Below are 16,334 nucleotides of genomic sequence, written 5' to 3'. Positions count from 1 at the left end.
CGCTCTCCATCTTTAACAGGTGAGTGGTCTGATTTCAAGCCTGAGTCAGTCCCCCTCCTGCCTGGCGCCCCCCGTGGATCAGGGATGCAGAGGTTGTGTTGTAGGAAGAGTGATGGTCATTTGAAGACAGACTTAAAAGAGGAACAACGTTGGATCTGGAAAGACTAGAAGAATCTATCAGATTGTGAAATGATGAAAAGGTAGGAGAGCGGGAATACGCCACTTCCTCCCCTATGAGGCAGAAGATTATACGTCAGTGTTGCCATCAGGTCTGTGGCTTCCACGAAGGCAGAACCACATCCCGCCTTGCTCTCCACTGGAGCCCCAGCACCAAGGATCTTGTCGGTCACATAATAGGTGCTCAGGAAACACTGAAAAGAAAGGGATAAAAGCATCCAGTGAACCATGAGTTGAAGGTACCTTAAGAGGTGATGCTATGAACAAATTCACTTATTCTTTCTACAAATATGTATTGAGCGTTTTCCTGTGCAAGATACCATCTTCAAAGCCGATACGAGTTCATAACAAATGTGACATTGGGATGTGAAAGGGAGCGGAGGTGGGTGGTGTTTCTGGAAACACCTCTGCCCTTTTGAGGTGGAGTCGGGGAGAAGCCACGTGGTTCCTTCCTGGTTCTTTGGTCCCTCACGGTGGCCACGCATTGACTGACTTGCTTCTGAATCCCTTCCAGTCGGGTCACCTCTTGGGGGGGGGCGTGTCCTGGACCGAGCAAAGGTGGCTTCTCTGTTGGCCCCGGGGTCATCACGGTGTGAGTGACGTGACCCTCAAGCACATTCTTGCATCGGGGTGCTCCCAAATCCCTGTTCTCCCAGACGTGGTGAATCACCCCTGTGTCCCCAACCAGGGCCCACCCCCTGTGTGCCTGGAAATGGTCCTTCTTCAAATTCCTCTTCAACAGAGTGTGGTGTTTTTAGGGGAACGGACACCACTTGGTAGCACGAGTCTTCAGCATCCTCTGGTGCCATGCTCGTTGGCAAGAAAATGAAGTCGGTGTTTGGGAAACGTCAAGATACCATTGGACCTAGTGGCCTTGGCCATCACCCAGCAGCCTGTTGATGGCTTCGGCCCTGTTTTGGGGTCTGGATCTTTCAAGGGCATCAGTGGCGAGACGTGAGTTGGATTTCTCAGGGAGGGGAAGGCTCTGGCCATTGGAACGGCCTCATTTCAAGGCAGGAGTGAGTCAGGCGAGCTTGAAGTAGAAGGGACTTAAGGAAAGTAAATAGGGAGCAATGGAGGAGTCACTGGCGAACATCGCATTTGCTTCACCCTCAAAGCTTTGGTCATCTTTCCATCAGCTTGGATAATTGTGGGTTATGGTTTTGAGAAGTGAAAACCCAAATGTTCTGCTTTAGTGGCCTCCGATACAGTCTCTCTCTGGCAGCTGCACACCGTGGCTTTGGGCCTGGGGGCGTTGACTTTCCCTTGACACTTCCCAGATACTCACATTTTGTTTCTAATGTATTTGGTGAACTTCCCTTGTGTTCATCTCAGGATCTCACAGGGTGTAAGAAATGCACAATGTGAGCTACAGCAGGGTTGCCTTATGGCCCCTCACTCCCCATACCTGTTCTTGTCGTGTTTCTAGCTGTGGGTGTGCATAGGGTCATAACCCCTCCTTCTTCTGCAGCAATGGGGGACACTTTTGAAGGTATTAGATGACAGTATTGTTGAGTATAGCACTAGGCAGAATTCATACCCCAGGAAGTAGGAATTTAAAGTATTTGGCCTGTGAATTTATCTCATGCTATTTTTGTTCAGACTCATCCAAGGCATCTTTGTTTCATGTCTAATGAAATTATTCAGGCAGACGGAGTGACCCAGACAAAGAAAAATGTGCGCTAGTTGGGACAGCAAGACAGAGCCGCAAGCTCACAGAGAAGACCTTCCTACAGGACAGAGATGGGAAAATAATGAAGAAGATTGCGACCATGCATTTCCCTCGTGGGTGAAATGCCAAGTTGGGAAATAAAAGGGGGTGGGGGGAGAAAGAGGCAGGGAGAACCACCCAAAGGCAACAGCTGGGCCAGCCTGACCAGAGGAAATTATTTCAAGATCGCTCATGGCACAGTGTAGGGAGCTCACTGTGGATGATCTTTCGGCTTAATATCTTGCAAAAATGGTTCACTGACTCACAGCCTGAGTCCCCTGCACTTCCCTGGGTGTGGAGTAGCAGCTGGACAGCTTGCAAATCATTACCTAGTCGGCTTCTAGCCACTCAACTCTCCCAGTAACTGGCCAGTTCATTATTTTGTAGGTGTCCTTCTCTTCAACTAGTGTCTGTTGAAGACACTGCAATGTTTTCAGGATAAAAATAAATGATAATCAGGATTGGGAACAGTAGCTGATATGGGAAAGAACTTTCTAACTTGACACATGCTGTGGGAATGCACCATCTTGGTATGAGTGCTCGATTTGGGGAGGCCAGCAGATGGCCAGCTGGGACCTTCCACAGTCTGTTAGCGCCTGAAGGAATGTTCAACCCTGTTGCATTTTGGCCACCTCCTTAGTCACTGAGAGCAGCCAAACCCAGAGGTCTGAGGCTGGGGGAATTGGCCTGGACCTGTAGGTAAAGATGTTTTAAGTCAGACCCTTTTCTAAAAACACAGGAAGAAAATGGAAAAATGTGAACACGGGTTTGTGATGCTTCACGGGGTGTCTTGGGGAAAGCTAAGATGCAGTGAATATTTGTTGTATAAATAAATAAATGGCACCAGACACTGAGATTCCCTGGTCTTTACGACAACAGAACAGTACAGAAGAACTGGAGAAAATACTGAAGGTTCAGAAAAATTTCCCAACTCCTCTTCAGGGAGAGGATTGCCAAGTTCCAGGTGGGCCCTTTGAGTGGCCCGGCCGTGTGTCCAGTATTTTAACAGAGTCGTGTCCAGGAAGATTCCTGAAGGTGCAAGTTCCAGCCACACTGATTGCCTCCTCTAGTTCCTGGTTCTGGTTTCTATCAAGGATTCGGACACCCAATAATCACCTTTTACTTTTCCCTCAACGCCTCCTTTGCAGTACAGACTAACGATTACGTTTTGATTTGCAACTTCCTATTCTGAAGCAAGTGAACAGAAGGAAAAAACCAAAGTCTCTGTGACATTCTACAATGTCTAGCTCCCTAGAACAGGAATATTTTAGTCAAGTTCCCTGCTGGAATTGTTTAATGTAAATGCTTTAAAAGAAAGCAAGGTGGAGGCAATCCATAGGTGTGACTTCATAACATTTTAAAATTTCTCTTCGTAACACTATTAACAAAATTACCCAGCAGATATCAAGCTGGGAAGTGTTTGAAACAAATAGGACAGAACAAGAAGATTAATATTCCTAATATATAAGGAATTCATACAAATCAATAAGAAAAACATTAAGACCCAAAACAGATACCTGAGTAAAGGACAAACAGATCTCCAAAGAGGAAATGCAAATGGCAAATCAACAAAATCAAATACAACAAAACGTCCAGGCTCACTGGTTTTCAACAAAATGCAAATTGAAATAGCCAGGGCACATCATCTCCCCCATCAAATTAACAAAGATGCTAAGACGATGGTCCAGAAAAAGGTGCAGTCAGATAGAATGTTTTGTGCCACTCAGGCAAAGAACAGACTTTCTGGAAAACAGTTGGCCCGTACACATCAAGAGCCTTAAAATATGTGGATGCCATTTGACCCTAAAAGTCAGGTTCTAGAAATGTATCTTGAAGAGGTCCTCGGAAATGTGAGCCCTCGTTGGTGTGCAAAGACATTTGTAACAGACACGTGGTTTATTCAAACACTAATTACAATAGAGCTGAAATGCACCAAATTATGAGAACGGCTCAATAAGTATGGCTTTTCTGTTCCATGAAATATAGAGCCTTAAAAACGATGAGTGTGAAAAGTTTTTCTTGGCATGGAAAAACTCAGGATAGAACATGAATAGAAAAAACTAGGAAACTATCACCACATATGATTTCACCTATATTTTTTAAATGTTCCACATAGAACAGAAACCTCAGGCCACATCCTTTCTTGCCATGATGTGCTTTTTCAGAACCGTCGAGACTCTGAGCCTGGGTCATGCAGCCAGTTCCTGGATGCTGTGAATGATGCCTCCCCGATCCCCCAGGGAGGCTGCTGTCAGCCCTTTTTTTTCTTCTCAGAGGAATTCCAGCTCTGTTCACATAATGTGGGCAAAATCTTATGACAGACGCCAGGGCCCAGTCCCGTGGATCTCTTCATCAAAGTAGAGGTGGAAACAAATATTTCAGCCATATCATCCATTTTCCCTTATAAAAAAAAAACGTAAATAGGTATTTGAAATTCCACTTAAAAAAAAAAACAAAAACAAAACCACTTAGGATCAAAACAACCTTTCAAAACTAACTCTGGGGCCCCGTCCAGGGTCTTCTGCTTTCTCCTGGCATGGGGTGTTGTAACCCTGCACACGTTTCAGAGAATTTGCTCTGATCTGTCATCAGATTCTGTTTCCAGGAGGGGAAACCTAGGATATATCATTTCAGCCACAAGTTAATGTATTAAATTAAAAGAAATGGCATCTTTCCTTCTGGGTGTGAAAGGGTGGTATACCAGGGTTTGTGGGGTCAGACAGACGCGGCTTGTTTTGTTTTTTTTAAATAAATAATTGTATATATTTAGGGTCTACAGCATGATGTTTTGACACATATACACAGTGAAATGGTTACTGCAGTCGAGTGAATTAACATATTCATTCTCCTCCCAGAGTCACCTTTAGCGGGGGGTCAGAGCACCTGAGATCTACTCTCCTAACAGATTTTCGGGGTGCACTACAGCGTTCTTAACCACAGTCACCGCGCTGGAGTTGACATCTCCAGAGCTTATTCATCCTGCCTGACTGAACTCTGGACCCTTGGAATTACGGCTCTCTCGCTCACAGCTCTGTGAGCTTGGAGGTGATGTTTAATTCTTCTGAGCCTCAGTTTTCCCATTCGTAAAGACAGACAAAAACAATAGCTAACGTTCTGTGTATTAGTCCTGGGCTGAATGTCTCACATGTATTCACTCACCTCACCTCTCACCATCGCCCCGAGGTGGGCTGTGCGTGGAGCCCGGTGGCAAATGAGGAAACAGGCACAGATAAGCAGAATAGTCTGCTGTGATTCACACAGCTTGTTAAGTGGAAGAGCCTGGATTCTTGTTTAGGAAATGAGGCCCCAGAGCCTGTGTTCTTTTTTTTTTTTTTAAGATTTTTTGATGTGGACCATTTTTAAAGTCTTTATTGAGTTTGTTACAATATTGCTTCTGTTTTTTGTTTTGGGTTTTTGGCCCCAAGGCATGCGGGATCTTAGCTCCCATACCAGGGATCGAACCCTCACCCCCTGCATTGGAAGGCGAAGTCTTAACCACTGGACCGCCGGCGAAGTCCCAGAGAGCCTGTGTTCTTAACCGCCGTGCCCTGGCTTGTAGCATCTACCTCAAAGGATCCCCTGAGGATTAGGTGGAAGGTCATGTGACCCATTCCCCACTCACCCCCAATTCCAGACAATGATATCAGGGGAAGTCCCACCTTGGGAGGGAAATTAACACTCCTTCCCTTTGACTGAAAAGACTTTTGCTGATAAAAGCCCCCCTCCCCGTTTCACAGGTGAGGAAATGGAGGTCAGGAGAGTGGACTTGGCCATGGACACCTGCAAGTTGGCATCCTGTCCCAGTGATTCCTAATCATGGCTCTTTGCTTGGTGCCATGATGCCTCCTTGATTAGAGTAAATTGATAGTGCAAGAGAGACTTAAGGAAAAGATAGGATTTGAACAGTTCACTGATGAAAGCCTAGACTTAAATAGGAGGAGAGGAGAATAGGAATTTTAGGTTTGGAAATAAGAACATTCACTCATTCCCCTGCTTGATGATTCTATTAATATTGAGCATTTACTGGTTCCTGGGCTCTGTGCTAAATTTTTGAGAAACAGACACAAGGAGTCTTGCAAGGAGCTTCCAGACTAATGGGAGGGACATACAGATACCGCACAATACAACAAGTGATGTAGCAAAGCTTTGCATAGGTGCCATCAACCCAGAATCCACAGGAGTAATCTTGGAGGACTTCTTGGAGTAGGTGACATTGAAGCTTAATTTTTTAGGATGAATAGGAATTAGACAAGTGAGGGGCGATGGGAAAGACAGCACAGTCTGGAGGGCAGCATGCACAAAGGCCTAAGGCTGGAGAGAATGTTAGGTGTCCAGGGAACTACGAGGAAATTCATGTGTGTTAGACTGGAGAGGTAGATGGGGAAAAAAACGTGAAGGACCTTAAATATTAACAAATCAGATTTTATCCTGAAGACAGTAAGGAATGTCCAAAAGGAAGTAAGATGGTCAGATTTGCATACTATAAAGAATTCCTCTGGCAGAAATATAGAAAATAGATCAGAGATGACATTTGACTAAATATGGCACAGTATATATTCCTTCACAAAACCCGTGGACGTGATAATAACATAAATTAAAAAGGCATCAATGGAAACTAATATGATGTTATCTGTCAAACATACCTCAATAAAAAAAGAAAGGCATCAATCCACAAGTTCTAAGGTGGCGGAAGCAGATAAGACGGGTCAACATGGTTCTACCACCTCTCAAGTGGAGGGATGAGCAATACCTGACTTAGCAGACAAAGCTGGACCCCCACCCCTGCAGGATGGGAACCAGTGGGAGCCAACCAGAAAGCAGATGGTTCACTTTGAAGAATCTTTGAAAGGCTCAGGCATCAAGGTGCCGGGTACCTATGAAGGCGCAGACTTGAGGAAGGTCTGGAAACAGAAGACTCAGCTGGTTCTTTGTCAGAACAATGATGTAACCTTGTAAATATCCTCACCTCCCACACCACGCAGTCAGGAAACCAGCCCCACCCCAGCCCCAGCAGAGAACCGAGGGCACCTTCTCTGAGATGACCCTGAGACGTTCTGACTCAGGTATCAGCTGAGCTGAGGGTGCTGGATGTGGCCCCGTATTGCAGCAACGGGGGGTAAGTGAAAATCTGCATACTGAATGGCCAGATTCCTGCTTGCACTCAGCAATGGGAGCCAGACCTATACGCTCCAGACAGGAAGTTGGAGTGGGGGAGCCTTTGGGGAAACTCATCAGCTAAAAGACCTACAGTATAATGTGGACATTGGAGGTCCCCTGAGAATTTGCTAGATCCCTGCCTGGTCAGTCTGCACTGAAGCCCAGAAGGAGACAGCCTCTTCCTCCCCAGAAACAGGGCTTTCCATCAGCACTTCAGTGCCTTACTCAGATATGAATGAACAACAGGGGGTCATCAGACGTCCAAAGGGGAAAGTCAGCAACCAAAGTGAGAAAGTAGGACAGAAAGGAATTTGATGGACAGAGAGAGTGTGGAACACATATGAAATATCCAGAAAATGGTGAGTGATAGTCTTGAATGTAAGAGAATTTATTGCACCCATGGAACAAGAACAGCAGGCTATAAAAAGGGACATTCAGAGAACATAAAAGAAATCCTGGAAATAAAAACATCTAATAGCAAAAGCAAAAAGTTCAACAAAAGAGTAGTAACATACAGTTGAGTAAATCTCCCAGAAAGTAGAATAAAACAAAAGTGGAATGGAATAAAGTAGAGGGAAAATTTTTTTAAAATCAGGGAATGGGTCTATGAAATCTAAAACCCAGATCAACAAGAGTTATAGAAATAAAACAGAGAATATGGAAAAGAAAGGAGAAGAAATTATCAAATAAAAAATACAAGAAAATATCCAACTCACAGGTGGGAGTTGCCCACTTTGAAAGGACCCGTTGAGTGTCCATTACAGTGGATTTAAAAAGACCCTCATCTCTAAATACCATTCCCCTTTAAAAGAACCAGAGATCCTTGAGGAAGTGGTTGATTGTAGATCTGGGGTAGGAAATATACAAGATGGAACTTGGGTCAAACCAGACAGCAAAGCAGTCATCGAAATCTGGGTCACGTCGATAGGACCCAGGAGCCACTTTGGAGAGGTTTCCACTGGCCAAGGATGCGATGACTTGAGCCTCACTTAGAATAAGGACTGCACACATCAAACCACAAGTCCATCATGACACTTAAAAGGAGAACTCATTGGGTCACTTTTGGAAGATGCTAGGGAGCCAACTCCTTATGTTGAAAGCTGGTAAATAACAAGAAAGAATCAAGCATTTATGTTGTCTTCCTTGTAAAACTGTACCTCGGGTAACCAAACAATTGATGAGAGAAGGGTTCTCTATAAAACTATTTCAGCTAATAAACAAAAAAAGGAAGGGAAAGAATGAGAACTTCACCGTTGCATTTCCTAGTGAAATTCAGGATCCAGGTAAGATCAGTGGATGTCACTGACAACACAAAAAGAGTGACACAAAGAGTGACGTGTGCCTCCCAATAGAAGTACACACCACGGCCTGTTGGCACCAACCAGACAGTAAAAGGCCAGTCTCTCCTTTTCCCGGCTCCCTAAGACAGAAGAGAAAACTTTAGGCTGAGGCTGAGTTTATTACCCAGTTTGCACAGGGACTGGGGATCTGGCATAAAGGCTTTTGCAGGTGATTGATTTAATCATTTAAATGAGTACTCTGGTGCCTCCAAGCAAAAGTCCCTGAACCTCTGCCTAGAAGGGATATTGGAGGTTTAACCCAGCTGTCCATCCATCAGGTGGGACAACGCTGCAGCCCCTCAGGACCCCATGGAGAGGGATGTGAAGGAGCCTTGCTCGGGGTGGCATAGTCAAAGCTGCTCACCTTTGCTACCTGTCCGCGCCCCCCACCCCCCCAGGAAGCAGTGAGCCAAGCTCCTTATGCAGCGCCTCTGTCCACTTCTGCAGCTTTTAGAGAAGGCTGGGCTCAGAGAAGTGACCTCAAGTCCTCCTGTTGTCTTAGCTTGGATTCCTCCAACGGCTGAGTGTAAACCAGGGCTTGGGTGTAGGAGCTGAGCCCAGGAAGCAGGGTGACAGAGGGAGGAAGGGAAACAGGAGCATCAGTGCAGGATGCATCAGGGGTCCAGTCACTGTGGGCAGCGGGACCTCCGGGATGACCCTCCAAGGGAGGAGGGTCATCCACCCATCACTTCCTCCATCGGCTGAGAGTCTTCGGGATGCTCACTCTCTGACCCTCTGGTTGGTCCCACTGAGCCCACTCTCTGGCCAGAGACCTCTTGCAGACGGGGGGACATGGGACACTGCCTACCTGGAGGGAACTGCCTGCAGGTGACCTCCACGGTGAGTCAAGGTCAGCAGAGCCAAACTTCCTGGCTCCTGTGCTGTGCTTGTAAGCACTACACTGAATTGGTCTTGGGGTCTTTTATAAGGTGTAGACCTGGAGCTCGGGGAGAGAGGACAGGCTGACATGGCTGAACTTGCTTAAGGCCAGTAGGTGATGACTTGCAGGTGTCACACATCAGGGGAGCAGGTGCGTAGGTAGCTAAGGCTGTGCGTGGGTGCCTCTGGCATGATGCACCCCAGAAAGAATCGGGGATACTCTTCTGCTCCATGTGCTGGCTCCAGGACCTGGCTTCTGACCTGGGTAGTCCCCCCGAGTTTGGCATCTTTGGCAGTCATCTCTTAGATGGGGAAGTTCTGCCCCTTGCCTGGCAGCTTTGGTGAAATGTTTCTGGCAGTTCTCAGCCTTGGCAACAGATTACGATCACCTGGGGGCTTTTCAAAAGACGGATGCCGCTGTCCCGTCCCCAGAGTGACAGAAGGAAGTAATTGGTCTGAGGTGAGTGCTGGCGTGGGGAGCTTTTAATGCCCCCCCCCACCCCAGGTGTTTCTAATGAACGGCCACAGCTTATGAGAAAGTTCTAAAAGCTTAAGCAGGAAGTCCCTTTTGCAAGCAAGTATTATTTTTGCAATCAAGAAGGAATTTCTCACTTCTTTATGAACCCCACCCACTAAGCGGGGTGGCGGGCGGGGATGGGGTGGGTGGGGTGGGGAGAAGGAGACTCAGCAGAGGCATGTGTGAGCAAGTCCCTTTTTCCTGCAGGCCATTGGTAGAATCTGGGAGTTCCTACATGAAATTGATTAGTGATTGATAAGTGATTTGGAGAGGTTCACCATTCAGAAGCTCCTGTCTCTGTCACCTCGTGGCCGTAAAAGCCTGTTTACTTTCTGCTGTGCCTCTTCAACTCCCAAGCTTGGTTTCCACATCTCTAAAATGAGGATGTGCACGCTGCCCGAGAAAACGCACATAAACTGTGTGCCGAGCATGCGCAGGGCAGACGCGGGCAGCCCCCGCCCCGCGTGCAGCTGGACGGACCGAGGGTGGTGCTGTGTTCTCGGCCACAGTGAAGCGGCGTGAGTGGCGCAGGGGATGTTCGTTCCTCTGTGTGGGACCGGGCAGCCAGATGCCATGCCAAGGAGACATTTGAGGAACCAAACTCGGGAGGGAAGATCGCCCTTCCTCCAGCTTTTCCTGCTCCACCCACTCAGCCCCAACTGCAGAAGCTGGAAGCCAACAGCAGTTCGAGTGCGATGTGATAAAAGACCTCCAGTCGGCCTGAAGGAGGTGGCTGGCTGTGGTCGGTTGCACAGAGGCACTTACACACTTTTAGGGTGCTTTCCCTCCCCAAGAGCAGTGAAGCAGGAGCCCCCAGAGGTGGGAGGGATTTCCTGGGTGTCAGCAGCAGGAGGGTTTGCAGAATTGTTACCTCTGCTCCCAGGGTTTGCTTTCTGACTTGCTGTGGGCACTGAACGGTCTTGGCCTTCCAGAACCCCGTGTGCTGTTATGCACAAGCCAGGATCATCCAGAGCTTGAGCAGAGCGGGGCAGTCAGGGAAGCAGGCATCCTGCGATGTACAGAGGCCGGTGTATTCCGAGACATCCCTGTCTGGCTCCCACGGTCGGTCGGTCAGTTCTGTAGACGTTGGGGGTGCCAGGTCCTGATGGTACCATCAGGATTTGAAGCCACTTCTCTCTGGGGAGCCTACTGTTTAGTGCAGGACACATGTCCAAGGGTTCATTTCTATGCACCGTGATGCAGGATGTGTTAGAGGTCACGCCGGAGCCTGGAGCGGGGTGGGGGGATGTGCAGAAAAGGCGTTTGTCCAACAAGGAGTCTTGCCTGAGATGAGTTTAAAGGAGCAGAAGTTATAGTATGAAAAGGCAGGAAGAAATCCTTAATGGTGGAGCGGACCACATCAGCCCTGGCAGAGTGGGGAGGAAGAGTGTGATGTGACAGAGGAAGTGCACACAGACGGGCGTGGATGGGGCAACAGGGGCAAGGGTTTGGGAGGTGGCGGGGTGACAAGAGATAAAGCGGGGAGAGCGGGCGGAGACCAGACACCCAAGATCTTTTACTGGATCAGAGTCTAGACTTCACTCTGTGAGCGATGGAGGCGAGGAAAGACTTTCTTGCTCTCCAACTTTTTATTGTGAAACTTCCAAACCTGCAGAAGCGTTGAAAGACTAGTACAATAAATAACTGGACACCCTACACAGGGATTCCCAAATTGTTAACATCTGCCCATTGGCCTTCCTCTGTATTATGTTTCTCAGATTCTTTGAAAGCAGATTACAGACGTCATGACTAAATACTTGAACGTGGGTCTCTAGGAGGAACGCGCGTTCGTTTTCCTACACGACCCCGATGCCATTACACACCCAAGGACTGAACTTTGATGGTACGTTGGATGTGTTATCTGACGTCCATAGTTAACTTTGCATCCATAGTTAACATCCGGTCCATAGTTAACTTTCCTCCATTTCCCCCAAAATGAGCCTGACAGCTCTTCTGTTCTTTAAGTAGAGTCTGATCAGGGAGCCATGGTGCATCTGGGGATGTGGCTCTCAAGTCTCCTTCAACGGGGAACGGCCCCCAACTTCTTCTTGTGTTTGGTTTTTCCTGGTTAACGTTTGTTGAGGGGAGAGTGCAGGCCACTCGTGTATAGACTGTCCCCCAGTCTGGACCTGTGTGATCGTTCACTCATAATTAGACAAGGGTTAGACATTTTTGGCCAAAGCACCGCGTGGAGAGGCGTGGCCTTCCCGTTGCCTCACCGCAGGAGGCTCGTGGTGCCAGCGTGTCCCCACATTGCCCGGCTGAGTCCTTCTCTTGGTGTCACCAGGCCCCTCCATTGTGCAGACACGTCGTACCCTTCACATCTAAGGGTGGGTCTGCAGCTCTGTCCTTCCTTCTCCATTTGCAGATTGGCATCCTCTCAGGAAAACCCCCCACACCCCACTTTTAAAAAATCATCACTTTAGACAAAGGATTCATTTTATATTCAATGTGTTAGTGCCAGTGTTAATCCATTAACACGCTTATGCTTGTGAATGCCCAGATTGTCGCAAACTGGGCCCCTGGGAGACCCTTCAAGCCAGCTCCTGGGTCCTCATGGGTCCCCGTTTGATTGAGCACTTCCGGGATTTCTACCTAAGTTGGTACTTTCGTGGCCCAGACTTGGAATTAACCTCTTCTCTGAGGAGCCCTGGTTCCTTTTCGTGAGGAATCATCATTAGAAACGATGGTTTGGGCACCGACTGTGCTCCATGACTACAGAAATGTCATGGCTTCCAGGTCTTTGGGTAGAGAGTGTGAGGAAATGTATATGTTCTAAAACTTACAAGTTTATGCCAGTAATACCAATTCATCACAAGGTTCTTCCCCCCACTTCGGTTCCCAAATATATTAACACATTCATTTATTTGCTGCATCCTACAATATCCACAAAGTCGTTCACAGATTACTATACCAATAACACCACCACCACCAGATTTACTCAGTGAGAGGTAAGATTTCTTTGCAGTTATTTTCCTCTTTAGAATATATTCCACCAAGGGTGTACAGTCCAAGTACCTGAATTTATTATTTGTGTGTGCAGTTTATAAATGTGTACAAATAGATTCATCTGTATATAATTAGAGTTCACTTTTTCATCTTCAGTTTTACTTTTTGGAAATGTAAGAAATGTACATTTCAAAAGTCAGTACTTAGGAAATTGTTTATGTAGCCAGTCTCCGAGGGATGGGCATTTGGTTGGTTCCAATATTTCGCTCTTGCAAATAATGCCACGGAGCGTTACTTCAATTCATGAACGTGCGTCGTCCAGGTAAACTCCTAAAAAGGGGGTTGCGCGCTGATGGACAGAGGCACGTGTGATTTTGTGAGGTGTTGCCACGTTACCTTCCGTCCGGCTGCACCATCTGAGTTTTCAGGAGGTTCTGTTGGACAGTGGGTTTGAGAGGAAATGAAGTCAGACATAGGAGGTCCCCATGGCCGTCCAGGCAAGTGATGGTTCAGGGTCTGAACTGTGACAGTGGGACTGGGTTGGGGATGGGGGCCGACTGAGGGCTTTAGCTCTTGATTGGTTGCGGGTGGCAAGGGAATAAAAAGAACAGAAGGACAAGGGAATGAAGACTCCCAGGTGTTTGGGCTGAGGTCCACACTGAGGCAGGAAACAGGAGGAGGAAGATGTGTGCATCTGTGTGGACCTGTATGTGTGTCTGTACGTGTATGCGTGTGTGTGTGTGCATCTGTGCATGTGTGTGTGTGTGTGTGAGCCTGTCTGTGTGTGTGCATGCACACATGTGCACGTGAGTTTGGGGTAGAGACGTGCAGAGCCTGGAGCATGCATGGTACAGCTGGCAGCAATAAGCCCCTGGTACGAAGAGGGCCCTGAAAACATCGATTATGGTTGAGACCAGTCCATGTACCACCTAGTGTCCCCAACCTCTGGGCGCACAGGAAAAATGGTACGTTTATTTTACTTTCCTCAGATGCACACATGGACCCACTGCTTTAAATTTACAGGTTCTTCACCCAAAAGGGCGTCTGGAGGTTGAGGAAAAATATAGTGAGCACATTATGTAAAAATGTTGGGGCTTCCCTGGTGGCGCAGTGGTTGCGCGTCCGCCTGCCGATGCAGGGGAACCGGGTTCGCGCCCCGGTCTGGGAGGATCCCACATGCCGCGGAGCGGCTGGGCCCGTGAGCCATGGCCGCTGAGCCTGCGCGTCCGGAGCCTGTGCTCCGCAACGGGAGAGGCCACAACAGAGGGAGGTCCGCATACCCCCCAAAAAAAAAATAAATAAGTAAAGGAACTTGGGCTTCCCTGGTGGCACAGTGGTTGAGAGTCCGCCTGCCAATGCAAGGGACACGGGTTCGTGCCCCGGTCCGGGAAGATCCCACATGCCGACTACATGGAGGGGAGGGGCAAGGCTGGCAAGGTGGATGGTGAGAGTGAGAGTGGTGAGAGACAGGGTTGGGGAGGGAGGTGTGGACTGGACCCCAAAGGCCTTGGGGCCATACTGTGGGTTTGGCTGCGATTCTAAGTGTCATAAGAAGCCACTGGTGGGTTTTGAGTTTGGTGACATGATGTGATTTGTAGCTTAAAAAGCTAACTCCGGGGCTTCCCTGGTGGAGCAGTGGTTGAGAGTCCACCTGCCGGTGCAAGGGACGCGGGTTCGTGTCCCGGTCCGCGAAGATGCCACATGCCGCGGAGCTGCTGGGCCCGTGAGCCATGGCCGCTGAGCCTGCGCGTCCGGAGCCTGTGCTCCGCAACGGGAGAGACCACAGCGGTGGAGAGGCCCGCGTACCGAAAAAAAAAAAAAAAAAAAAAGAGTAAAGGGACTTGATGTTTCCCAGACCACACGTGGTTTCACAGCCCCCTTGCGGGCAGGAGGATGCCCACTGGTCCCAGTATGAAGCATGATGACTCTGGTTATGAAACAAGCTGCTGGCAGAGGGCCTCGTGGGCAGTTCCTGTGGTGCTCCTGTCTGGCAGAGACCTGTCCTTGTCCTTGTCCCCTGACTGGCCTGTCCTGGGCTGACCCAAGGGTGGTAAAGTGTTTGCCGGAGGCTGGGAGCACTCAGAGGCGGTGGGGGTCATTTCAGGGATGTACTCCTCGGGGACCTACACAGGCTCCCTGGAAAGGAGCCCTTATCTTCCACCAGGAAGTGTGTCTTCACGTTCCGCGTAGTTGATGTTTGGCTAAAGGTGGGGCCCCCTGTGTTCATGCACAACTTCACAGTGGACGAATCCCACTTTTAGAAGCTTGTCAACAATTCTGCCCTCCGCACACACGTCAGCTAGCGTATTTGCAGGGACACATCAGGGATCCGCATTGCCGTCCTCCTCATATTTGAATTACTCAAATAATTGAGAAATTCCTTCAAGCACCAATTCAACAACGATAACTTGGTTTATCGTTTACTTTGGTTTTCACTGATTCGAGTGCAATCTTTCTAAAATCTTTCTCACCTCCTCACCCTGCCTAGCGCACGTGATGTAGTCATTTCTTAATAACTCAGTAGAATTAAGAGAGAATTCGCCTGGCCTGGTTGTGATGATTGCAGGTTCTGTCTGCTCTCTTCAGGGTTGGCTGCCAGCTGCTACCTCTGCTGCTGACAGCTCTTTTCACACCCGTATAACCTAGTCACCCTCCTTTCTGTTTGCTGAGTTGAACATGTAGTGGACTTGGACACAGTGACCCATTCTCTGTAGCGTTAATACTCTGCGTTGAAGAGGAGTCCTGAGGCCCTGAGAGACTTCTCCAAAATGAGTGCCTGACCAGGCTTCCTGGCACCACTAGCAAGGGCTGAGGACTTCTCCCTGAGAGCGAGGAAGGGCAGGAAGTTCTACGTCTGGATGGTGGAGTCTTACCTCTGCACTGGCCTACAGATGTTCATTTTCCTCGAAGTGATAAAACCTCCAATACAACTGACCCAAAAGAGGCTTCCAGTTTAATCAAGGCTGTGAATTCTCTCCTTTGAGGGGATGGGGGCAGTCCTCAGTCTGTCTCTGGGAGGCAGAAGAGCAGAGAATGGCTTCTGAGTTCACATCTACGAATGGAGCTGTTACCTGCCTCGCCCAGATGGTGAGCGTAGAAGGGTTTTACCGGAGTCACACGGCTACTACCACAAAATACCCTTATTTACACTTTGGGGCTATTTTAAACGTATGAAAGATGAGGTATGGTTTTCCAATTGTGATTTTTCTCAGCTACAGCAAGTGTGGGACGTTTTCTTTCCATCTTCAAGTTCCCCCTCCCCTCCTCCAGGGCTTCTTTTACCCACCTCTACCCCCAAAGAATTTTAGAAGGAAATATAGTGCTGTTTGAAAAAATCTGAAATAGGGTCCCCCCTGGAGGGTTGTAATCACCAACAGCCAGAGTCTCACTTCTCTGGAGGTCACCCAATGTAGGAAGAGGTGTGAACCATGTGGACAAAAGCAAACAAGTCTGCCGTCCCCCGCTAATCTCACCTTTACTTCCATAATCACCGAGAAAGGAATCCAGGGGCTGGGGTGTGAAGCTGACTCATAGGAAGCTGCCGACATTTGACCACTTTTTTTTTTTTTTTTTTTTTTTTTTTTTTTTTTTTGGTGGTATGCGG

General features: G+C 48.2%; 1 protein-coding gene across 1 annotated transcript in view; it reads left to right on the top strand.

The window, feature by feature from the left end:
* SLC24A3 (solute carrier family 24 member 3) overlaps positions 1-16,334 on the top strand; it is a 504,952-nt gene that overhangs the window by 192,890 nt on the left and 295,728 nt on the right. The gene's annotated exons all lie outside the window — the stretch shown is intronic.

Source organism: Physeter macrocephalus, chromosome 14, assembly GCF_002837175.3.
Source record: "Physeter macrocephalus isolate SW-GA chromosome 14, ASM283717v5, whole genome shotgun sequence".
In the NCBI taxonomy this organism is placed as follows: Eukaryota; Metazoa; Chordata; class Mammalia; order Artiodactyla; family Physeteridae; genus Physeter; species Physeter macrocephalus.
Note: the sequence above shows the minus strand (reverse complement) of the source record. Positions and strands in the feature narration are given on the sequence as shown.